This window comes from Ornithodoros turicata, chromosome 8 (assembly GCF_037126465.1).
Source record: "Ornithodoros turicata isolate Travis chromosome 8, ASM3712646v1, whole genome shotgun sequence".
NCBI lineage: Eukaryota > Metazoa > Arthropoda > Arachnida > Ixodida > Argasidae > Ornithodoros > Ornithodoros turicata.
In genome coordinates, this window is record NC_088208.1 from 38,668,680 (window position 1) to 38,694,215 (window position 25,536).

The window sequence follows — 25,536 nt, forward strand, 5'->3', positions numbered from 1 at the left end:
AAATCACCACTTACTTAGATCACAGAATTGATAGAGGTTATTCACTGATGTCAGCCCTTTAGGAGCTGCTGGCTTGGAAAATGCGAAATCGTCGCCATGATGTAGGTCTGGCGCAATTTGGTTTCGGTTTCGGTTTTCGTTCGCTGCCACATACTATTTATAAAGTAATTGTTGTTGAAAGTATGAAAATTACAGGGATATTGTACAAGTAGACACGGTACAAATGGAGTAACTGAGCTGTAAATGAAATCCGGATGAATGCGGATGAACGTCAGGAAGGTGAGAGCCATCGCGGCAAATGGCGACTGTGGCGCTCCCCTGCGAGAGACGTCATCTGAATAAACCCCATAGTTTACCGCCGCCTCTCTGAAAGGCGAAGGACGCCAAAGTTGCAACGCCACAGAGGTGTATCACAATCCTTATCTCACTTTATTGTGTTCCCATCAATTTCGAAATCGTAAACAGTTTACGACGTGGGTGTCCCGCTAACACCCTTTCAAAAAGTCAGCAATATTACAGAGGTAATCAATACCAATGCTGCGCTGCAGCACACCAAGCACGGCTTCTTGCTCCATGTTTAGATCCCCTAACACGTTGCAAGTTGCCTCATACGTATACTAAGCCCTACTCAATCGCACGAAAAGCAAGCTAGCCGTCGGGTGTCCGATCATTTCCGGTCATTTCGAGTCGGAAGGACACAATCGAAGCACTTTCCTCTTCCTGTGAGGAAAAAGATACAGGGTGTCTTTATAGACACTTTATTGCCCAAGACCGCGGGGGCGAAGATAGAGCATCGCTGAGATAAACAAAGCTAAGACGCAAAGTATCTCTTTAAAGGGGAAAGATCAGAGGGACCGTAAAACGAAAAGGGGCGAAATTTTGTGAGATCAGCGCCCTTGAAAGTTTTTCATGAGTGATTTTGCTTGTTTAGGATTGTTTAAGTGTGTCGGAGAATACTACGCACGCTTCGTTGGGTTTGCATGCATTCCGGATTGAGGCTGTAGCTTTACGGTTACGATTCTGTTTTTTTTTTATTGATTTCATTTTGTATCGGAGCTGTACCAGGCTGTATCGGTGTCGTAGCACGGCCCTTTGGTCGTAGTCTAGCTTCATTTTTAGGAACCACAGCCCGAGAGCTCGTAAAAGTATTGAATAAACGCAGTTTTCCGTGAGCGAATGCGCGCCACCGATAAAAAATACGCGCATTATGTTCGTGGCGTGTGTATGTGCATGTATATGCGTGTATGTACGTAATGTGTACTGCATTGGTCTTGAAAACGACATGTTTCTTTTCTATTATTCCTTATATTCTTCTCTGGATCACATCGACCTTTCGAACGATTATTTAATTAACCTTTCTCTATATTACCTATTTTACTTTGCCACGTATCAGCAGAGAGAAATCCCATCCCCTGCCTGTCGATAAGGGATTCGGCGAAAAACAATAAGACAACCAATTTAAGGCCCCTTCGAAATACGTTACCTTCCGATATATCTTGCCGCAAACCGGACGTCCGCTTTAATGAGCGGAAGTAGTCAGAGAAAAAAAAGAGCTTCCAGAGTAGAACAAAAAAAAAGAAACGAAACTCGACTCTCTGTCTTCTCTTCTTTTCAGCTTCAGACATCGGGTCAAGTTGCTTCATTAGTGTTCACTAGAAGGACTTCAAGGAAATTCTGCTCACAGCGTCGTGACCGAGTAGATATGCCTGTGTTCACCGGTGCATGGTGACTCAACTTCAGTTTCGGTCATATTATGCCGTAGCACTTTGTGGTCACGTGATATTTCGCTGTCTCCAACGGTATAGGTTGGGGGCTTGCGATGGGTGCGGTTACCGCAGACGCGCGCAGGTACCGCGCAACATCCTGGTTTTGCGTTTCATGCACCGTGTCTGTGGCACAAAACACCCTCGCCTATACCCGAGCCAGAGAGGAGGAAAGCGGAGAGGGACAAGCGCAGGCGCAGCTGCGGAAAGGGCAAGCGGCGAGAGAGAGCGGCAGCTCCGTGCGGAGCTGGCGAGAGGAAGCGTAGAGAGAGAGAGAGAGCGACAGCTGCTCGCATAGCATAGATAGAATCGCTTCATGCGTTACGCATTTGCGGTGCATTGCAGTGCGATTTTAGCGAGTTTTAATATATTAGTACGCTGTCGCCTTTGGGCATGGTTCTACGCAATGCGCAAGGCTATGTTTTGCGCGTGCGCAGAAGCCACCAACGCCAAACGCAAGCCCTTACGAACGCAAAAGCGACAGCGATAGCGTACGATATGCAAAAACTCACTATTGATAGTACTCGGCGACTATAAACTACACGCACCCATTCCAATGCGACCACATTCACGGAACAAGACTATACGAGCAAATGGGATTCGTGCTGGAATACGACGTCATCCATACGACAAAGCGCAACGGCACCTACATGGACTTCATGAAAACCGCGGACCGAGCATTCGCCACATCAACATCATCAGCAAACATTTCTCAGACCATAAAGCCATCATAACTACCCTGCAAATGGAGTGGCGCCGGCGTATATCGAACATCTTATAGGTCATGAAAGAACTGATGTTCTGAGGCTGGAACAACATAGAAAGCAGAATTACATACAAATAGGTATAGGTATTTGATTAGGCATAGGTATAGGTAATCTTATAGGTATTTGAGGCGCTTTGTCCTCCCTTCTTTACAATAAGGATCGTAGGCACTGCAGTGCAAGAAATAAAGGAACCACTTTGAAACGCCTGTCGAAATCTGTATCTAGTGTCTTAAATAATATTTCTGCAAACATTACACGAGCATTTTACAAATAAATTTGCAGAGCGTCTCGGAAAGTGTTGGAGCACAGCCGATGGTAGGATTCGACCCCACGACCTTAGCTACCACCAATTGGTTGTGCGGATTCAAATCGAACGGTTTGGAAGCGCTCGGATAAAATGCGGACGAAACCGCACGCCTCCGCGGAGTGCGCCGTCTCGCATTCCGCAATAAGCATTCTATAGCGTGGCGTAGGTGCCATTCGTTGCGTTGCTGTGCAGTTAGCTGGAAGTCCTGCTCGTAAGTAAAAGGGTTTATCACGTGACATTTTCGTCATGTAGATCCCCTCCTACGAAGGGAACGTTGACGGTGTGTGGATATATAATCAATGCAGTGGCGTAGCCAGAGGGAAGTTTCTGGGTTCAAACCCTTAGAAATCGTACCATTGGGAAAGGGAAACGAGGGTGAAATCGTCATCCCCAGGGCGCCCGCCCCTCCAGGGCTTATGACATCACATTGCTTATCTTTGATTTGTTTGACAGCTTTATTTATCATACCGGGGCTATACGTTTATTAAGAAAAAAATAAAGAAAAAGTTAGCAGGGGAAAGAGCCGGCTTGCTATTCCACAAAAGAAAAAGAAAAAAACTTAAAAGGACAAGAAGGAAAAGGAAGGAAGAAAAGAAAGAAAGAAGAAAATAGACACTAGAACAACGTCACATGCAGTTCACGAGTCCTTAGACTCTGAGAAAACCGAGAAGAGCGGCAGTGACAGCCCACTAGTTGGGGTGCAAGACGGGGCAAAGGATCCCGATCCCAATCCCGATCCCGATCCCGTAGGGTGCTTACGACGTACTAAAAGTCCCTAAAATCCGCGCGGTTCCGAATACACCTCTTTCATGGAGTGCGGATACTGTCGGAATGCGACATGCTGATGTCGGAATGCTGGTGATGTCAGTGCCTCAGGTCCGAATACCCCTATGCCCCCAATGTTGCGAGGTGGAACGCGGTGAACAGTGACGTAGCACATAACCGCAGCTGTCTCATGACGTCAAGCCAGGAACTATCAATTATCCTTAACAGATACAGATACAAGTTACTTTCGTACACTTTAATACACCTTTCCGGTTGAACAAGATGGAAACACTCGACAGGCACTCGAGAGGCGCGCGGTTCGATTCCGGCCGCCATCTGGTGTCTTCGACGACTACCATTCTTCAACTTTTCCTGTGTTTGTCCACACAGCGGATCGGCACCCTGCGGCAGACCTAAGCCTGTTACCCTATTCAAGAGGACTACGCACGAGAATCTGAATTAAGGGTTTAAGGATTCGAAAGACGCGGAAGGATTTAAGAGCTTATGATTGAGAAAGCCGTCATTGTGAAAGTCGTCATTGTGAAAGCGAGTCTTTAGTAGAGGACAGATCTGCAACAATATCGACTGCCTGAAGATCTATTACGCTTTAACCAACGTGCGTATCCGTACGCGAAAACAGCGCGAATACAATACGGTAGTCGTTGGCTCGATTTTTGAGAAGATGAGTTCGAGAGTATATTAGCGTACACTTCATGCTGAAAATTCCATCCAGCAAATCATCGTACTTATAGAGCTCGTCGAAAAAAAAAAAATGGAATTGCACGTTTACATCCAATAAACACGCAGTTTGAGTCTGTTGTGCCGTGCTGCGTTTTCTATTTGTCCAGGCACAGATTTTTATTAGTAACGAACTTGAGTTTACGAATTAGCAGAGCGCCCTTATTCGTCCTTAGTCTACCTTTCACAAGACCACATAGGCATTGCGACTCGAAGTACAACCAAAGATGAGATAGCGTTTTTACAATGTCGTGGGACATTCCGAATAATAGAAATGGCTATTGTCGGACATTCGATGACGGTTAAAATAGATCCTGAGCATTATCAACGCGGGCAATCAGAGATGATTTCAGGCTTCATTCTCAATCCGAGCAAGTGACGTTTACTCCTTTCCCTTATTCTGCTTTCGAGCAAGGTTTGCGGGTGATTTCCATTACGGTATTCATTCCACCACTTCTTTAGCATCCCAAAGGCGTTGGACAGGGGGGGATATATAATTTATTTGAAATACACATATTGTTGCATTGTGTGTTGTACATATATGTTGTACATATTGTTGTGTATTGTATACCGCATAATATTGGAACAAAGAAAAAAAAAGGGAGGAAAGGTGAGCCAAACGGGACGTCGTCTTGCTGTTCCGCAAAGAAAACAGAAAGAGAAATAAAAGAAGAATAAAAGAAATAAAAAGAAAATAATTAGGAAATAAAGGATAAACTGGTTCGTACGGCTGAGACTAGGTATACCGTAGCAGCAGTGCCGCAGGTTTAACAGCCTCGTCGCTTGTAAACCCAGTACAACAAGTTGTTCATGTGACAGAGACCTCTAAATATTCTTATTGTAGTTAGGCTTTCTTTCTTTCTTTTTCTTTTTTCTGTTCTAAGTGATCTGGAGTAGCCGGCTTTCGTAATGAGTGCCTATTTCTCCTTTTTTTTTATCAACTCAACTCAACCTCTAAATATTTTTATTTTGCCAGTAAAATTGCGGTAAAATGGCTCGGGGGTTACGTCTTGTGGGAAATAGTCCCCAATTTGTCAAGCAACACTGTTCTATATGTTCCCAACTGGCTTGCAGCTGACAATGACTACATAGCCGACACGAAGCCGACTACTTTTGCTTAGACACAGTGTTATGCGCATACAATGTAGTTTTGCCGCCGTACGTGAGAAGCAGTATGCAGTTGTTGCTTGGTGGCGACTTCAACACACTGTTGACCGTAAATTTCAATTTTAATTTTCTAGAAAACTGTGACGAGCTGTTGGGTCGCAAACTGCGATGTAAAAGTACTGAGGGCTCAGGCTATCGAATAGATATATTTTCTTAGATTGCACCACTGCTGCTTTACAGCACCCTTACTACACAGTACTTACAGTACTACCCTTTAACAACCGTCAGGTGGACAAAATTGACTCGTCACATCCGTGACCCGGCACATCGCCCACGATCATAGTGGTATCGCGACGTGAAACCGCCAATTATCAAATTATCAACTTACTTTTTTCCGCTCCCGTAACCTTCGTGCAACATCAGCATTTTACGCCTCCAAGAACTTCCTCCATCCTTTGCTGACGGCTTCGCTTCCCGTCTGCTAACACTCACGGCCTTTTAGGGCGACTTACTATCAAATAAATGCCCATAACAGCAAAGAGACTTCACTTTGCGGTTTATCCCGTCTTTTTCATTTTCTTTTTTTTTTCCTCACAAAAGTATCTGACGTGATTACGGCTTTCCCGTTAGTTCGAGAACACCTTTTATTGGAGACCCTCGGGGAATATATAGCCCGACGTTCCATTAGTTAGGTTTACGGAAAAGGAGAAAGTACAATAAGCGAGCAGCTGCAAATAGATCCGAGATAGACGGGCTACTTTACTACACGTACATCGCGCTCGTGGGAACGGGTGGATAGAAAACGTGGTGCGAAAACAAAGCTGGAGCTTTCGGGAAGTACTTTTTTGTTTTGCTGTCTTTCGGTGTTGGTTTCTTTTCGGTGAAGTTGAATTGCTACGAAGTGAGTTTACCGGCATTATGTATTAGGTGTACTGCTAAAGATAACTTTGTCTCTTTTTGTACACTTTTATTTATTTATTTTTTTCAGCGTTGATATTTCTTTGTACTTCGTACAATGTTTTTGTACTTATGAGTGTTTCGATGTAATGCGAGGCTGGCAGCTTTACAAAGCGGAGTTACTGCAGGGGACGCGTTAGAGGAGCGCGGAATTTCTTTTCGGTATCAACGTAGTGCTAATGCTTCAGAGGCTGAAATGTTCACAGAAGGTCACCTTCCGAGATATCTTTAGCGTTTACACTTTAGGTACGAATTTCGTGCCAAATGTCACTCTACAATAAAGTGTGTGTGTGTGTGTTTGTGTGTGTGTAATGCGCGCGCGCGCACATTAAGTGGCCTCATAGTGCTATTATTAGGGGTATTAGGTGGCATCATAGGGCTTCCAAAAGTCACAAGTGACGTCACGTCACTTTTGGAAGCCCTATGAGGCCGCTTAATACTTTTGACCTGACGAAGGCGGAGCCTCCGCCGCAACGTAAATTTCCCTTAGCGCTTTTTAATTGACTAGTTTAATTCATAATACATCTTTTTTTACTTAATACTCCTACTTCTGTTGTCCACGTCTCGTTTATTTTGCATTTATATCATTTCGTGTCCGTCCGACTTTTCATCTCGTACTATACATATAATATTATAATATAATATAATACAATACAATATCACCTGAAATCTACGATACATAAATTAAACAGCCCGGTAGATGTTTAACAACCGTCACAAGACATGTACTAAAACGTACACGATTAATATTTCTCACTGAATAATAAACAAACAAAAGTAAAATTTTCGCAGACGCGGCCACCACTCATCGACTCACAGCTTTCACAGCAACAGCAGCAGTTCCGAGACATGATTTGTGGAGCCAGCCCTCGTCTTTGACCGTGTAGTCCGCTTTTTTCCCCGTCGCTGGAACACGGCATACAAGGGACACCGCATGTAAAGACATACATCATTTCTCTCTCTCTCTCTCTTCCCTTGGCCAGTCACAGGCGTGCAGCGGGATTCATTTCTTAACGCGTTCAACCATAAGCGAGAAACTATTCCGTCTCGACAGTCGCGGTAGGGGTAGAACGGTGCGCCATATGTTCCTCTTGTTATTGGCTATTAGACTCATTTCATGCGATACCGACGACGATCGAACCGGGATCAATGCAAAAAAAAAGCGTACTTGCAATGTCGCAGAAGGAAACATTAGTATCGTTACGAAAAGAATGAGAAAAAGCGCATCCGCTGCGTTCTACTCGTACAAAGCAAGAAGGATGCCATGTAAGGCAATGGATTTCTTTTCTGTAGCTGTTAGCCGTGCAATGAAGACGGAATACAAACAGTGAAGCCTTATTCTTTATTACACGCAAGCTTTCATGTAGGAGAGTACATTTATTCGGGTGTAAAAGACTTTTAGTAAAAAGTCTTTTACGCCCGAAGAAATGTGCACTGTAAACTTTTTCACGCCTTTAAAGGTGTGCGCTATGCACATTCAATCTGGTTGCCTAACATTGCATCGCCAGGATGATATTTTTAAAAAATTTGGAAAGCATTACTAAAGATCAAGTGTCAGTGCAAATCTTGCTTTCATTATGTCTTGGATGTCGTAGGTACGAGCTAATGCATTTATGCATCGCTATCGATAATCGAGCACGCGCAAGTGTCTACAATACTGTTGAACAATGTTGAGATGTTGCAAGACGGAATTTTTGGAGGACAGACAACACTCGAGTAAAGAAAATTTGTGCGAAACCGTGCTCCATTATGATGTTACCAAAATTACACCTAAAAAGGCGTGCGCCACGCACGTTATTGCACCTTTAAAGGTGTGAAAAGATTTAGAGTGTGGTCGCCTGAAATGAAACCTTGTGTGTAATAAAGAATAAGGCTTCATTGTTTGTATTCCGTCAACACCATCAGCTTTTCGGATGTCAACTGTTGCCTTAACTTTCCGCTGCATGCCATGAAGATTAAGAGTGTCTGAAAAGCACCACCTGCAGAGCACCGGAGTAGCGCAGTGAAGCGCACTTGACAAACACCCCACGAACGTCAGCGAAAGCCTTTATGACACTCGGATACTTTTAAAATCTAGCAACTCTGTTCCGTGGCTTTCATACGTGCGAGTTCAAATGCGACAACGCGAACCATCAAGCATGAAGATAATAAGAAGATACACGTTGGTTTACCTTGCACTTCAGTAACATAGTAGATATCTCGTTTGTCGCTGGACCCTTATCACGAAACTCGAGCACCTCCAGTCCCCCATGAGAGATACGCCACAAGAACCAACCTTTATTTTCTTCCCTGCGTAAATTACCTTCATTGGCAATTGGGAATTGGAATTTGGATATGGTGATCGCAACAAAGCGGATCCAGTTACTTTCGCAGCACTTAAATTGATTATGCCAACCACCCCTGGGTGGTGAAGATGCAGGGTGTTCCAAATGACATGCACAAAGATATTTAAGAAAGCCGGGGAGCTCTAACGCGAATTAAACCACTCTTTTTTATGGTGCCTAATTAATTAACTGAGTAAGAGTACTTAGCTCACTTTCGAGATATTTGTTGATGAAGAGTAAATTGGAAAGTTGAAGAGCGCATCGAACAAAGTACACTTTGTGTGGCCTTAAAAGAAAACCACACAATACCATTACGTAGCCAAATTAGTAAAAGTGCTACTTTCATAGAGATACGATAAAAGAAAACAACAATACGACACCTTTGTGCGCAGCTAGGTGGAATTATCAAGAGCACCACGCTATTGATAACGTCATAACTGGACCAGGAGAGAAAAGCCTTCATCCATCATGATTTGGCAACACTGTAGTTAAGCCTTCTGCAGATTACACTGCCCAGACGTTCGACAACAATTTATCACGGTGTACTTTCCGATCTGCCTGGCAACACTGTATCAAGGGTCTGCTACAGAGACTTCCTGCCACTGATACAGCTTTGAGAGCACTCCGGGGACTCACTTAAACCGTACTTAACCGATAATAGCTCTGTATCGGAGCGCAGACAGACGACGCCCAATGTAGTCGAGTCAAGCCTAGACAAGTAGTTAGGGAAAATCGTTCGCAGACGACAGCTCATGGATCACCCACGGATATGAAGCACAGGGATCAGGTCGTGGGCGAAGACGCCCGTCTTTGCGGATATGTGTTGGCAACTGTGGCAGCGGCGCTTTTGAGAGGTGTTACGTAAGATTTGCTATTTGCCTGCCAATTTCACTGCCATCTAGCTGTGGCGAAAGTAAGTGAACGAACGACTATTATCAGCGCTGCCGTAGCTTGTTGAAGGCCTTTTCCTCTGCCTTACAAATACGTTTAGAGCAAAGTATACAAAGTCATGGTAGAAGATAGAACGTGTTCTGTTCGCCAGTTAGCCTTCGTAGAGTTCGCACAGAACGTAGATAAAATGAAGACTTGCGAAAGAAAAATAAGACACAATAAATGCATAATGATTGTACGAAGGAATACGCAGACAAAGTGATATATATATACGTCTTGTCAAGCGTTTACCATCAGGTCAGACCAGGCCTTGACCGATGCTATCCTCTCCGAATGGCTACTATATGTAAATAAATATTACGCAAATATTTTTTGAGAAATAAGGAGAAAAGGTGAAGTACAAACAGCAACAGGCAAGGTCCGCTGTTTCCCCCGATATGCGAAATAGACCACAATACACAGACCCATCCATCAAAAGCCCAGACAAGGAGCAATAGACAACGCGACTTACCCCGGCTCTGTCATCGCAATATATCCTGCCAAGGCAGAATTCGTCTAAGATAGAGCCTGTCTGGGAAGCGCTGTTGAGTAAACCTAGCCATTCTTCACGCATTGTGAACAAGTGGCTCCGCTGCGATATACTCTCCGAATGAGTGGCTTTTCTGAAGAGTTGCATTGGAAAGTTCAACTGCTCAAGAGTTGCATTGGGATGATTCTTGATATATGCAACATAGATGATATCGTACATCTATGCGTCAGTGTACCAGAACACACGTGACCAGGTAATACGTGACGTCACATCCGTAGAATCGAATTGCGAATGACTACATCCTGGACATCGCAAAATTTGTGCTTCTGTGTTAGCACTGGCTGTGTTAGGCTATGGCTACACTACTTTCGAGCTTTAAAAGCGAAGCAACATGGGTATTGTCCTACCATGGGAATTGTTCTACCATGGGTATTGTTCCACCATGGGTATTGTTCAACCATGGGTATTGTTGGTCTAGCTGAAAATAATAATAATTTTTTAATAATTGGGTGTTTACGTCGCGAGACAACTGAGATCATGAGCGACTACCTGAAAATAAATGTATCAGTTTCAGAACCTCCGTTTTGACCATTTTTCTTTCAATGATGTACTTTTTTTTTCTTCTTTTTTGTCACTCCATATACAAGCATTAGTTTCTCAAGGAACAAATATGGCAAAGGAGACAGAAAAAAGGAAATGCGGATCATGCCAGGTGGTGCTTCCGACTTCCACTTTCGCAACGGATCGTGATTTACTGAGGCCATTGCGTCCTGCCATTCTTGATAGCAACCCTAGAGCCATCTTGCGAGGACACCAGGAAAGATAAATGCATTCTATGTAGCCGTTTTGGCGCAGCAAATCTGCCGATAAACGCGTAATGGTCGGGCACATAAATGGATGAAATTAGGAGCACAAGCGGCGTTGGATATCGTTCTGTTCCACAACCGTAAAATTTATCACTATTTTCTTGGCGATAGGGTATTGGGAGGGGTTGATTGAGTGCACGATTAAGCGCTGACTGAGTACCTTGTAGAACTATTAGGAAAAAATTGATCACGCCGTCGAGCGATTTCTTCTAAAAGTTATGTGTAATCTACGTAATACATACATTTGTACATAATACATACAAAACACATTTCTAAAATACATAATTACACGTCGCGAGACAACCAGGACCCGCAGTGTGTTAATTTTGCCCACCTGAGCGATGTTTAACGTGCGCGGAATTCTCAGCACACCCTGTTTTCTGTAGAAAATTTGCTTTTTGCCGTCCCACCGTGAGCGCCGAAAAGTTTCAATATCGAACAATTATAATTTTAATCAAAAATTTAACTCGCGTAACGCAAAAGAGTCAAAAATCGCACGACAACTTGTCGTCTGCTGTCATCTGTCGCGCTGACGCTGTCGTCTGCAAACGATTTCGAACGCAAAAGAAGCCTGCGGCTATGAGTGACTATCAGTGCGGCAGAAAGTGGCTCGTTTCCATGGATACGTACGCAGGAAGAGGTGTTCAACATACGCCATCACTCCAATGCAACTGCGCAGTACAGTCTTGACACCGCTGCTGAAAACCTCGAGCTACAATAACGTGTTTTCCAAATGCCTTTTGAAAACCACTTTTAAATTCCCTGCCCATCTACGCGTAGACCAAGAAAATAGTTTTTTCCTCCCAGCACGTTACACCGCAATCTTCCCTCCGGACTGCTTATAATGCATGGCTTTGGCCCCTTTATCCTTCGCGCTAACACAATATACTGAAAAATGAGAAAACATGTGCGAGATGCTCGATCTTGTTATTCTTTCAACATATATTCGTCCGAGAAAATTGCTATCTGGGGAACGGCCCTGAATGGAACATCCGTGTGCTCACTTCAGAGACTAGAGAATGATCGTGAGGTGGCGGGTTCGAAACCTACCATCGGCTGTGCCGTCTCTGGTTTTCCGTGGTTTTTTTTTATCCCTGGCCGTGCAATAAACCCTTCTTTCCCACTCGTCACTTCCCATTCTCTCCCTCTGTGTGTACATGGCTGTACACTGCTCGCAGCCTCGCGGCGTAACCGAGACATTGCCTTTCTGCCCCTAACGTATGAACAATAAATAAATAAATATAAAGCAAAATAGATGTTGCTAAGTACCGACAAAACAACGTTGGAGAGTAACGAGCCGAGACTGAGTTAACAAACGCAACACTTAAGCCTCAATACGTCGGAAACACGAAACCGAAAGCCATTCGTCAGATAACGGCGGAATTAATCTTGGGGACTGTACCGCTTGTGAACAATTCAAGCACGAAGAATGGAGTGGCTGGAAGTAAATATTTCAGCGTTCACGAGGACCTCGCGGTAGTTGCGGCTGTCGGACTTACATACCACATCACGTTTTTATGTAACATTCGCCCTTTGTGGCATTACAGGGGATGAGAATGGTAAAGTATAGCGCAAGCTGACTCTTCCGAAAAGGTCGGTGAATGTGAATCCGAACACGAACACGTGGCTCAAAGAGAGAACACCACTTCGAATAATAAGCACACATGCACGGGACAAATAAAACAAAGAAAAAAAATCAGCACGATTCAGTTCTCGCGCATCCCCGATTTTTAAATACGGTGGGATTAGTGCCCACTTCGCAAACAAGAGCATAGCAATCTGTAAAGCGTGCTCCTTTGCACGGCGGCGCTGTAGTGCAGGGAAGACACCGTTAGAAAGCGCGTATTGGTGTCATTGTGATTCCATTACTCCGTTCATACTCTACGCCTTGTCATTAGCGTGTGGTGAACGTGCTGGTCATCTCACGTTTGAGACTGGGAGGTACCCGGGTTCGAATCCCGGTGCCGGCGGTATTGTCTGTGGTTTTTTCCTGGGTTTTCCTCGGGCGTTTTCAGACATATGTCGGCACAGTTCCCTTAGAAGTCGGCACAGGACGCACATTCCCACCCAGGGCGTCAGTCGTGACGTTGCCTCACCTATGTGAGGCCGACAACGGCGAGCCCATTCACCACCACCACCACCACCACCACCACGTCATCCCCGATAATGGCGTTATGTTCATCCTGCTGTTCTCGCAGGTTAAAATTTGTGACCTTCGTAAACTGCGCAAATGATAAATAAAAAAGTTTTCTTGAGCGTCAAATAGTAGGCAGATATTCAAACGTTCTACTCATTTACCCGTAATAACTCGTCTGCATCTTGTTAAATCTTCTTCAGCCGCGAATACGTAACGCAAATATCAAGATTAAAGAATGACAGTGGAAGAAACCCTCCGCTATGTTACTTCCTTACGTTAGTCTCTAACGGCCTGCTGCTGATGCCTCTTCTTCAACTGTCCTCATTCAACTCACATCTCACATCCTCATTCATCTGTCCTCATTCATCTAAGGGCCTTCTTGCGACATCTACAACAACAACAACAATTGTATTTTGACGATGGAGTGGGGAGGTTTTCCACCCTAGGAGTGGAACGCTACCTCACAAAATGCTACAGAAACGTTATGTGCTTTGAGAGAGTAGCCCCACGTACGGCAGGATCGAGATCACGGCCTCTTCATCTTAGATTTCATCTTTCTCATTTCACCGGGCCAATCTCCAATCACACTCAGAGAAATCTATCCCGCTTCAACGCAGGAAATAAAAGCCGACAACAAACAACCAGCGAACGGTGAAAGACGTCAACTGAGCAGGCCCCCAGCACGTAGCCGATATCCTCAATTTCCTCTTTCGCCTCACTAACCCTTACTCAATATCTCGAACTTTGCCCGCTTCCCGTTTTCAGAACAACAACGCGTTCACTAACACCCCTTCTTATCTCTCCCCTATTCCTCTCTTCCTTCTCTCCTAACTCTCTCTTCATCCTCTCTAAAACGATGACTACACAGAAATACGAGTTCTCGAATGCCTTCGCAAGACTTATTTTAATTTATCACAGGTCCGAGTCCCGATAGGGAGCCTATAAAAGCTGAACCACACAGCGGACCACATAATATCGGTTTCAGAGGTTCGTATCCTGGGCTGCTGATAAGCGGCAAAGCTGCATGTTTTCGCGGCCACTCAAGAGTCGAGGTCATCCTCTATTGATGCAGCAAGAGTGGAATTTGGTGCACATCGATATATAGGCAAGTGAAATTCGCCGGCGGAAGAGTTGTGGAAGAATTGGGAGGAAAACGTTGCATGAGACGAGGAATGTATGGTGTATGGCGGGAAATTAGGGTTCCGTAGGGAGAGAAGAAGGAACAGGATATTGATTAGGGATATTGGAGAAGAACGGAGCTGTGGTTGTACGGGATCTTAGGATTTCGCCGTGGTCTAGGGATTTGTGTAATGGGGTCGTGGTCCCCAACATGTGTTTTCATGTTCAACGCAATCAACGCAATATACCTGTGACGTCACAAAAGAAAGGCGCGAAACATTTCAACCTTTGCAAGATGTGCGAGTTGCTAGGCAGTTGGAAATGTGGTGCCCGTGGTAAGAAAACTGTACTCTACAATGGTGCTGCTTGCGAATAACCCGTACCGTAAGACACCACGCCAAAAAGACAACCTGCTTATGAACTCGAGCTGGGAATGAACTGTCGTACTATTTTCTAATGCTGCTAACAACTATTACGAGAAATCTCTTGGGAGGAATCGCAAGGCGTAATCGATAGTCGTTTTTCTTTCTTTTCCTTTGTTAGCCATCTTTAGCCATATAAAAGCCGCCCCGTCTGTAGCTATCCACATCTGCTTCACGTATCTTTAGGAATACTACGTTCACGGATGTGAATATATATGATAGGTGCCACGTACCCGGGTAGAACCTTGGCGACGACGAAACGAAGGTGGACGTGAGGAAGCACGGTCCGCGGACCCACAACTCTGTCGCCGCTCAGAACCATAAGTTATTGTGCGACGTTAAGACCCTGAAACCGTCGCGCAGAGTTGGAAGAACGATTTGTTTAACTTAGAGAAGGGCACGGAATATCCGAGGATCCCGACGCACGCTTTGAAAAGTCCAAGAAACCGCAGGGCCCATTCCGCATCAAAGATCTCTCGTCCGGAAATAACACATGCTGAGGCTCGCGGAAGATACGTTTGACGAAAAGCGTCGTCTGCTAAGTTTGCATAAGGGTATATTGTGAGAAGCGGTCTTTGAGAGTGTTGATTTAAGCACCTTCTGCGCGCCGGCCGTGATGCGTTTGTTTGCGCGTTGAATGCATCAAGAAACCTTCTTTCTTTTTCCCTTCTTTTATTTGTGGCAGATGTTTCATATTGCGTTCTGCGTCGTCTGCGACAGGTAGGGTCGAAGAAGGCTCCTCGTTACGGCGATTGGTGATCTGTCTGAGTTTCGGGATGACTACCAGTTCTGGATTTAGAGTTGGTGGTGGATCTTGGAAGCGGTAGCGCCCGTGTAGCGACAATTTTGCCAGTGGAGAGCGAGGTTACGCGCATTATCCGCCACGTTACATAAAATCTTTAAAACATCCGCGTCATGCATAGAAACAATACCTTATGAGAATGCAATGTGATAGTCGTGTTGGTTTGTAATTGCATAAATTAGTGGAATTCCGAAGACGATGTTTAGTCCGAAGAGAAAGTTTAGAGTGTTTATTGCTGTTATTGATCCAGTACGCTCGCTATCATATTGTTTTCGCGTTTTTACTTAGCATACAAGTACTTACTTACTTAGCATACAAGTGAGCCTCTAAACTCGCTTTTGCGCCTACATATTCGTTTATCCTTTCTCAATAGGGACGGCACATGCCACTTGCAACGCCGCACCAGTTAGGAACAATGAGTCACAGAAGCACGAAACATTACATTTAAGCTTCGCCTTCTGCATATTTTGCTTCCCCTTCTACAGGTTGCCATCTGCCGAAGCTCAGCTAACATACGTATGTGTCAACCGCGTGCAGCGTTGTGTATAGATTGCAACCGGATGCTAGAAATAGCATGCTAGTGGCTAGATAATCGAGAAAGACGGTGTCGGTCTGTGTGATATCCATGTAACACCCCTGCCACCCCTCGGCAGTCTTCAATGATCATTGAAAGTAATGAGCTTTGAACACGCGCGTAGCGCCATTTAGCGTGCAATGTGTCAACTTCTCAAGGAGCATTGCATCCAATGCTCTTTTATCCAATGCTCCAATCCAATCCAATCCAATCCTCTCTTTCTAATCCAATGAAATGCTCTTTTATGTCTGAAACTGCCTTTTGGGCCTGTTGGTGAATTAACTGTTTCAACTGTTTATTCACATCCCCGCGGATCAACCGACAGAAAAGCCATCTCGCTGTCGTCCAATAAAATCGAGGCTGCGCTCACGCACCTGTCTCCAGCCCTCCTGACAGACAGCGGCTCTAAGGGCACGGCTGAAAGGGCATTATATCTTACTGAAAGAAAATGCGTACACATTTAAGGAGGACGGGGAAGTATCTACGCATTTACAGAAGGTTGGATGTCGGAGGCACCAATCAGGGTTGTTCTGCTCCATATATTGGAAGTGTCTCAATGACACGAAAGGAAGCACAAATAAAACGAAAAGGAAAGGAATTACGATATGTGCAAGATGCATCCCGGCCAGTGATATGTCCCCTGGGCAGGTTAGTGACGATCACCATCTGGTCAATATCTGCCTCGGGTCCTGACTGCGATCTTCTTTTTGGTATCCCATGTCAATCAAGGACTCTAGTGGGATATGTCAAAGCGCTGCTAATGCATGCAGTGGTTTGGCGCTTTGCCAGGGGCTCAGAGTTTCTACGAAAGAGAATGGTTGGCTCTCCTGTATGCTATCAAGCCTTGAACGTTCTGCGATGCCGCACTTTGAGCACTGCATGGGTACACCAAAGGTATCCCCTGTCTCTTTACGTGGGACAGTCTGCTGAAGCCAGGCTGAAGCCAGGTGTAGGACCATGGATTTGACCAGGGTTTTCATTTCAGGGGGGTGTTCGAATACCGTAGTGGCGTGTGACACCTTCGTTTGCTAGCTTTTCGGACATTTTCGGTCTTTTTCGCAGGTGGTTTGGGGAGTGTTGTGTGACCCTTAGGGGGTATTAAGGGTGCGTGTGAGGCTGCTGGAAAAATTCCTGTGTAGGATATAAAAGTTTGTTTCATAATGACTCGTGAGAGTCTTCCTATCATAAAAGGCCAACGTCCCCTGGTCGTATACTGACCTCCTGCAGTCATCCGGTGCTCCGAAACCATGGCTGTAAAGAAGCGATCTCCTCAAACCCATCAAGAAGAAAAGGGCGGAGTGAACCGCCTAAACGACATTCCTGTCGGTATAGGAGCTATCCCAGCGGGCATGGAACGAACTGTCTTTGGACATTATATTTGTTTATGGACATGTGTTTGAAAATGTGGATGATTGAGTGAACAGTTGTGTTTGTCCTTGATGATCCCCTGTTTACTAGGCCCACCACGAGTGGAGCCTTGAGGCTGTGCATGGGCGCCCCGAAAATAAACGAAATAAAAATGAAAAATAGCGTGGATTACTGTGACCACTGCCTTCAAGGATGAAACGAATTGACTAGAAGTTCTGTATTGAACAACGTCCGGCTACCAAAGTAAGCGTCGTAGAAGAAGCCAACGGCCGAGACGTGGTTAACAAAAGGATGGCTCACAGAATGCATCAAGGTAGGTCATATTGTTACTTAATTTACGTACTTACGTACTAAATTACGTACGTTGTTTATTGTAAAATGCCGAATCATTATTAGCCGTAAAGAGCAATGACTCTTTGAACATCCTCTTTCACTGGTCCTTCAAATTCCGCGGAGGTCCTTCAAATAGCATATCCACAAGACACGATCCACGACGGACGAAGCCAGGACACAGCAGCAATAATTGAGCTCATGTTACGTTGTTACGTTACGTCCTCGTCGTTGTATGCCCAAGCTCAGGCTTCGTCTTCATACATCGAGAATAACTGACTGATGACGGATCTGTAACATGTCCTTCGCATTGTTGACACCCTCAAGTCCATTAACTAGGCACCCGTCTATCGGAAGGGCTCCGTCAGAGCTGCTTTGAGAACAGTCTTTGACGATGCCAACATAAACAACCTGCACGTTGCACATCTGCGAAGGGAATGTCCAATGAGTGAATGGGGAAAAATACATTCTTGCTGCGTGGGGGGACATATTTTTAGCGTCAAGGCTGACTCGGGAAACATGTTCGAAGAGTCCTTCCGTCTGTGATGTCTTTACAACTCGTACGAAGGAAGGGTGGAAGAAGAAAATAAAGAGATCCGTTTGTTGAATGAAGGGGATGAAGAAGTAAACTTTAATGCCAGACGTACGCGTGTTTTCTAGGCAAAATAAGCGGGTCAAGCTACGCAGCATAGCTATAAAGTGTGCAGAGTCAAGGTTTGTTGACTGCCTCGTCACCAGACGTATAGGCAAACTTTGAAATCTGCAGAAAAACGTATAACGAAAGCGAGTATAGATGAAGAAGATGATTCGAATGGCATGGAGTAGTTTTATACGTCAGGGTGAAGCAGTCTGTATAGCTAGGACCACACGCGCCGCAGGACTTGCTAGCCGACCACCAGCAGTATTTAAAGAGGACACTTCCGCCTCAGGTTCTCTGGCATAAATCTAAAGCACAGTTATCCGCGTTGACTGAAATTTTCATTCCAAATTTTACAGCAAATGGAGTAATAGACATAGCATGAAACATCGGCGTCGCAAATACCGAAACTCATCGGGCTCCGATATCACTACGTGCGCCTCCGACAGGGTGGGGCGAAGGAACGAATGAACGAGAGACACGGGTCACGGGTGGGGTCACGTGGTTTTACCAGTGCCAATCGGAACGGCCGTATCACTCCCTCTTCTCTGACGCCAGAGACTGACGCCTACACGTGTTCAAACCTACATATCTCGCCAAGTATCACACGTAGAAAAATGTCTTTTGTGTCTCAATACTCCTGCGTGCGGTACAATGTGAATCATTTCTCCCAAGGTCGCAGCCCCAATGATGTTCGACAAACATCTCTGGGACGCTTTGCTTTCTTGTTAGCGACGCGAAGCAACTGCAGCTATGAGCGGCGTACTGACATGGACAGATGTTGAGAGGACAGCAGGTAGGAGTGGGAGACAGGGGGGGTTAGTGTGCATCCTGGGCCGACTTCAGGGGGAACTGTGCCGGCATTCGTGTGGAAAGTGTGCCGGAAAGCCTAAGCCTAAGGAAAACCCCAGACAGCAGAACCCGCGTCGCCTCCCAGTCTCCGCGTGGGGAGGCAATGTTATTCACAATGTTCTTGCTCTAGTTTGCATGGACAATGATGTTCTTCAGCTTAAAGGTGACTTCCGTTTAGGGTACCTCAAGTTTCGCTGCTTTTGTTCAAGTGCCTTTCGATATCGAACTTTGACAGTTCTTCTTTCAGTTGTTCTTCTGACAGTTAATTCGCTTGTGCCCAGGTCAAAGTAAAAGATATTCGCCGAATCCTAGCCACATATTTATATGATGACGAGCACTTGAAGTCATCGACGATACTCCAATACACAGGATGCCAAACCCATTTTAAAATATTCAAGCACTAGTATGCTAGAAAAAAAAAACAAGACTCGTTTCAATGCCGTTCATAACACACACACATTAGCTACGAATTGCACACGTGGCACTCGAAAGACGTGAGGCAACTTCGACGTCTCAGTCGTCGTCTTGGCAACCAGTTTGAAAGATCGCAGAAGAGCTCAAGCTTCCGTATGGCGTATTTTGCAAGATTGGAAGTTGTGCAGTCTACTTCGCTGATTAAGTTTCAACGACATGTTTGAGCGGTTCGTCTTCATTTACAAGTCGCTGGAGACCCATGTCCGAGAGGGTTGTACTTCGCCAAGCTCTCCCTCACTTGCAAGATGTATTTTCTGTCCGAGATTAGTACTGCTCGAAGAGGGTTAACCCTATAAACGGCTCTGCAGGCTACATAGCTTATACGCCTGCTGGTGGTGGCGAGGGACTGTAATAAAACTTCATGTGAAAGGAGTTCTAGTCTTCATCGGAAAGTCGAGATGCTGAAATATTCACGGACGTGGAATAGTTCCGCCAATACTACAGTAAAGTTGCAAGAAGATAAAGCAAGTCAGCTGGTGTGACGTAGACTGAAGATTCACGCCTTGAGCTTGAGGAGAACTGAAAGGACGACACAGCTACACTAACTCAGAAACAGCAAAGAAGTGTATAATTTTCACATTTCAGAACACATCAAGCGGAAATGATGTTAAGAAGAGAGGGCTTCAGATCAATAGAGGGGTTACTGATGCGAGCCATGTGTGCTGGTTCGATAATGACACGTGCCCGAGTATCTTTTATCTGGTCTCACTCAGTTTTGTAACTTTTGTTTAACGAGGGAACACCAGTTGGACACCCTATAGTACATGTTTGGCGATTTCCGAAGTTATATCACAATTAGCTAAGGAATGTTCTCTCAATCGGTCCACAACACATCGAGCAGTTTGCCCGACATAGCATGATCCACACGGTGACGGTATCTGGTACACCACAAGATGGGATAACTTCGCCAATAATCCTGGTGGGTACCGTGGTACAGGGAGCATCCCAATGAAGGCTACTGAGGGATGCTCGGATGTTTTCTGTAGTGGGTATATAGTTCTCTTGAACAACCCATTCCCAGAACAAGCGGGCTAGCACACCACTCCCTCTTCTGTGCCACCATCATCTCTCCCCTTCCTCTTTCACCCTCCCCTCTTCTCCCTCCCCTGGGTGCACCGAGCAGGCTGACCGCACCTTCCCCCTACATCACATGACTTCTTTAAAGCTGAAGAAAGCACAGATTTTACGATGCCTCTCTTCACCGCTTGCGGATGGCAACTTCTTGCAGAAAGTAATAGTTTCGGATCAACCCTTCCATACCACCAGCATAACCCAGCAGAAGTCAAACATGACATCTAAGAACCTCGAGTGTCCATCATCTGGGTACTCTATATCGTATAGGTCAACTCCTGCGATGAAGGCTGGGCCACCGTTTAGGCTGATTTTGCAATGGAAATGTTTTGTGGAAAAACCAAAATATCATCAACATATCTTTTTACTATAGTACTGAACCTCGATGACAACTAGTCAAGCCCATGGGCTCATTATCCAGGGTTAATAAATAAATATGACTTAACCTTGGTGCAACAGAAGAGCCTATTATACCCCTTCCTTCTGCATAAAGAAGTCATCCCCATCCCCAGTCACGGTGGATTTCAAGTATAGTTCGAGGGGATTTAACAGTGTGTTGACAGAAATACCAGCCTGCGATTGAAAGCCTTCCTTGAAAGACGGTCCTTTGATGTCCACAAAACAGACTAAGGAGGACCATCTATACTGCACCCTTACCATGTGACTTTGAGTGTATACTTTATTTCGAGTTGAGTTGAGTTGATAAGAAAAGAAAAAATGGAGAAATAGGCACTCATTACGAGACCGGCTACTCCAGATCACTTAGGAAAACACAAATGGCTATCTACAATAAAACCAATGAGTGACAAAGACTCTCAGTCACTCACTCACACACACGGTCCACACACGCTGTCCACGCACACTTTATCGAAACTTTTCGAAACTTTATTTCGAAGGTTGATCGACACAGGACCCAACTTCGCGTTGAACAAAAACAAAAACTTCCAAGGTTGAAATAGTTGACGTGATTTTATTCGGTCACTTCTCCTGTCGGACAGGACAACGGCCAAAGAGAACAACTACACGAGCAGTGCCTTAAAAAAAGCCAGTGGTCTTTCGCTGGACTCTCTGCCATTACTTACAAACAGAACTTGGATGAGGTCAATTAAAAATGAATTGGATGAACATTCAGCAGTACTGCTTGAGACGGACAAAACTTCTTCCGGGTGGTGTCCTTGAAATCAAGCTTTGGAATCAGTAATGAGGCCATTTAGAGGGAATCCACAGTATCTAATGCGGAAGGTGATCCCTTTGCCTAAGGAGTAAACAGGGGATAAAGCTCTGGTGAACCGGTTACGTAAGACGAAGCCTAATACCTTTGGGGTCACGTTCGTCGCGTTAAGGACCACAAGATGGGTCACCCTCTCAGAACGATTGCGAACAAGCATTGGACACGGCAGCGGCAGCTGTCGTCGTACATCTTTTTTTCGGGTACCCGTGTTCGAATCCCGGTGCCGGCCGTGCTGTCTGGGGTTTTTCCTGGGTTTTCCTCAGATGCTTTCATACATATGTCGGCACAGTTCCCTTAGAAGTCGGCCCAGGACGCACATTCCCCCAGTGCGTCAGTCGTGACGTTGCCCACCTCTGTGAGGCCGACAACGGCGTGCCCTTTAAAGTATAGCACAGTAGCACAGCAAAGCACAGTAAAACACGGCACAGTAAGACAAAAAGAAATAAAAGAAATCGCAAGTAGAGTGTGTGCGATGTTTACTCTCATTTTATGACTTATAATTTAACTTATAATTTACCTCTAGCTACTTATAACTATATTTATCTAAACTAGAAGCCACGATTTACTAAAAGCAGGTATGTAATTGGAATGAAAAATAAGAAAGGGAGAAACAGGCGGCGATACATTTTGGAAAAAAAAACGCAGACGACGTACACTTGCGATCGACAAACGTGTGGCAGACGACAAGGAACAACAGTGGAACAACATTGGAAGTAACCCAAAGCGAAGAATAAAACAAAACGAAGAGCTCGCGATCCGAAAGACCACCATGGGAGATCTAGAAAAGACATCCATCACCAGCTGCTTCCCACAGGGCACCTTACGCAGCACCAAAAAGTCATCTGACTTCTGTTGCCCCTGTAACGACACCGAAATAAAACGCAACCACAGTCAGAAACGTTCAATAATCCTACACTGCTTTCTCTTTTTACTTCTTTCTTAAGCGAATTCAAATCGGATGTGGACAACACTCTTCATGTCGATCGTTGGAAAAATGAAAATATACAAGAAAATATTCGGCGATGTGCGGAGGGTATGTGAAAGAAATGTTCGAATTCAGCGTTCGTGGAGGACAGAAAAAAGATGACAGGACCAAGTTTGGTTTTCGAACTAGTTAAAGCGAAAACAGAAATGAAAATATTCCGTTCGAGTCGTCGCCAGCTTGAACTTCTATTTTTTGCCGCAACTCTCGAATCTTCAAACTTCAAAGCAGTAGCATCATGGACTTATTTGTTTTGCTAAATGAACGAGTGGAAAATTATCATCGAAATGCTGAGATAGAGGGCTCGTTCTGAATAATCGTTCCTCCGCCGTGACGTCACTATACTCTTGCAGAATACAACCCATGGGTCTCTGATTTATGTAAGTCTAAATCAATGTAGCAACAACTATGGCTCTGGTTGGTGTGCAGGCGTGGAGATGGTGCTGGGGAGAGGACAGCGGGAAGGAGTGAGAGAGTGTGGTCCCCCGGGGAAAGTTGGGAACCTCTTAGTTCATAGGCGACACAGAAGAAGACAAGGCGTTGACACAGCAAACACAACGAAAGAAGTTGCAGACGCCCACTATATAGGAAGCAACGCTGGAGAGCCTAAAAACGAGATGCTGTTATGTTGCTTCCGGCACAACGGGCTTTTTGTGTGTGCGCAAAGATGGCGGAAAATTCATATACCATGCTGAAGGGAATCGCAAAGTGGTCACAGGAAGTGCGTTCCTTGCAACGCTTGTTTGAGTAGTCCCCTGCTTGGAACTATTTTGTCTGCATTTTTTCTTTGCCGGACAAAAGGAAGTCCTGCTTCGACCCGTGTGGCAACAGGATGTGTTTGACTTCCTGGAGTTTCATGACGTGTATGAAGACGACAGTATGCAGCCTTGAATGCAGAATACAAACACCTTTCTTTCTGCCAATAACGAAGAAGTGGTCCAAGGAGCATTCAAGAAGGGCTTGCCTTCGCGACCGATAATCGATTAGCTCTCGCATTCCAGGTACTGTATACAGAGAACGCCACGTGATGAGGCAAGAGTCTTTACCGCGAACGTGTTCCTGAACAAAACACTATTGTATTACTCAGGAGAAACGAAATCAATAAATAACATATGCCAGCAGTCCGCGATAATTAATGAGAACCTCGAAGGAATTGGTCATTACTTATGGATAACGTGTTTGCCCCGACGGTCTCCATGCTAATTTGCTGCAAATTGCAAGCTTGCAAGCTTTAACCAACCTTGCTTTTCTTGGATTTGCATTAGTGCGTAAAACGGTGGTAGATATGGCCACACTTGCTGACGCTTTATTTCGGATATTGAGTACAGATTAATGACACTCATGATTTTGTTACTCGACATTTTTCGCACATATTTGATAAGACCTGAGCTTGCGCCACTGGCGGACGACACAAGAAACGCAGAGTGTACGCCCGTGGCTTCGCAGCCCGGAAACGTCTGATTCAAGTATCAAGTAGTATTCAAGTATTCAAGTAGTTATGGCTAACTAATTCTGCAAGCGGCGAACCTGCAACACGTTGTGGCGTTCTACAAATATGCCCGGAGCAGATATTTTCAACCCCCAGCCACGCATGGTCGCGGGGAAGAGAACAAAGATGGCGACAGACTGACACAAACGCAGACGACAACCAGGCAGGCAGCCGGCACGTCCTCATCCGGGGTATTTCATGACAAAAGCTCGTAACTTTACCTTCGACAACAACCAAGGATCTCACATGCACACAACGCAGCGGGTGGCACATTGGATGAGTGCCAATAAGCGATCGCCTTTCTCTTTCGCGAGTCGTCTGCGCTGTTGGTCTGCTTTCGGTGACACTGTATCATATTTCGTGCTCAAGTTTCTTGCCGTCTGCTAATGAAACAAGCTTGTTCATTGCGGAATGTGGTTGCGCGTGGTTGGTCCGCTGACGGCACGCCGTCAGCGGACCAAAGGTTCTACTGGTGGAGCACAGACTGGCCGACTTGAGTATGTGAACCTGGGCTCGATCGGTGCTCAACCTTTCCTTATTCCGTACCGCGCCATAAATGCACGGCCTCGCTACGATTCGTCACGAGCTCACGCGCGAAATCTCAGCCTACCCAAACGGTTCTCACGTGACGTCACCACCTCGCGTGGCTTAGTGGTTAGTCGTGCTGGCCATGTCACGTCGAGACTAGGGGGTACCAGGGTTCAAATCCCGGTGCCGGCTGTGCTGTCTGAGGTTTTTCCTGAGTTTTTCTCAGACGCTCTCAGACATATGTCGGCACAGTTCCCTTAGAAGTCGGCCCAGGACGCACATTCCCCCAGGGCGTCAGTCGTGACGTTGCCCACCTCTGTAAGGCCGACAACGGCGAGCCCTTTCACCATCACCACCACCACCACCACCTCACGTGCCGTCACGTGACGTTTCGAGCGCGCCAACATTTTATAATAACGATAACGATCGGCATGTTCAGTTCAGCATCGAGCCGCCACGGAAACGGACACCACGTGGGCCATGATGGAGGTGTAGCTTAATAGCCT

General features: G+C 45.5%; 1 protein-coding gene across 5 annotated transcripts in view; it reads right to left on the bottom strand.

The window, feature by feature from the left end:
• LOC135367267 (calcitonin gene-related peptide type 1 receptor-like) overlaps nucleotides 1–25,536 on the bottom strand; it is a 59,464-nt gene that overhangs the window by 19,722 nt on the left and 14,206 nt on the right. Inside the window, exons 1-3 of one of the 5 annotated variants that reach the window (XM_064600450.1) lie at nucleotides 9,109–9,334; nucleotides 8,576–8,693; nucleotides 7,222–7,310 (exon numbers count right to left, since the gene is read on the bottom strand). The exons of 2 other annotated variants lie outside the window; for them this stretch is intronic. The gene's annotated coding sequence lies outside the window, so the exon portion shown is untranslated. Of the gene's footprint in view, nucleotides 1–7,221; nucleotides 7,311–8,575; nucleotides 8,694–9,108; nucleotides 9,335–25,536 lie in introns of those variants that run through there. 2 more of the 5 variants (XM_064600452.1, XM_064600451.1) reach the window with 2 other exon arrangements.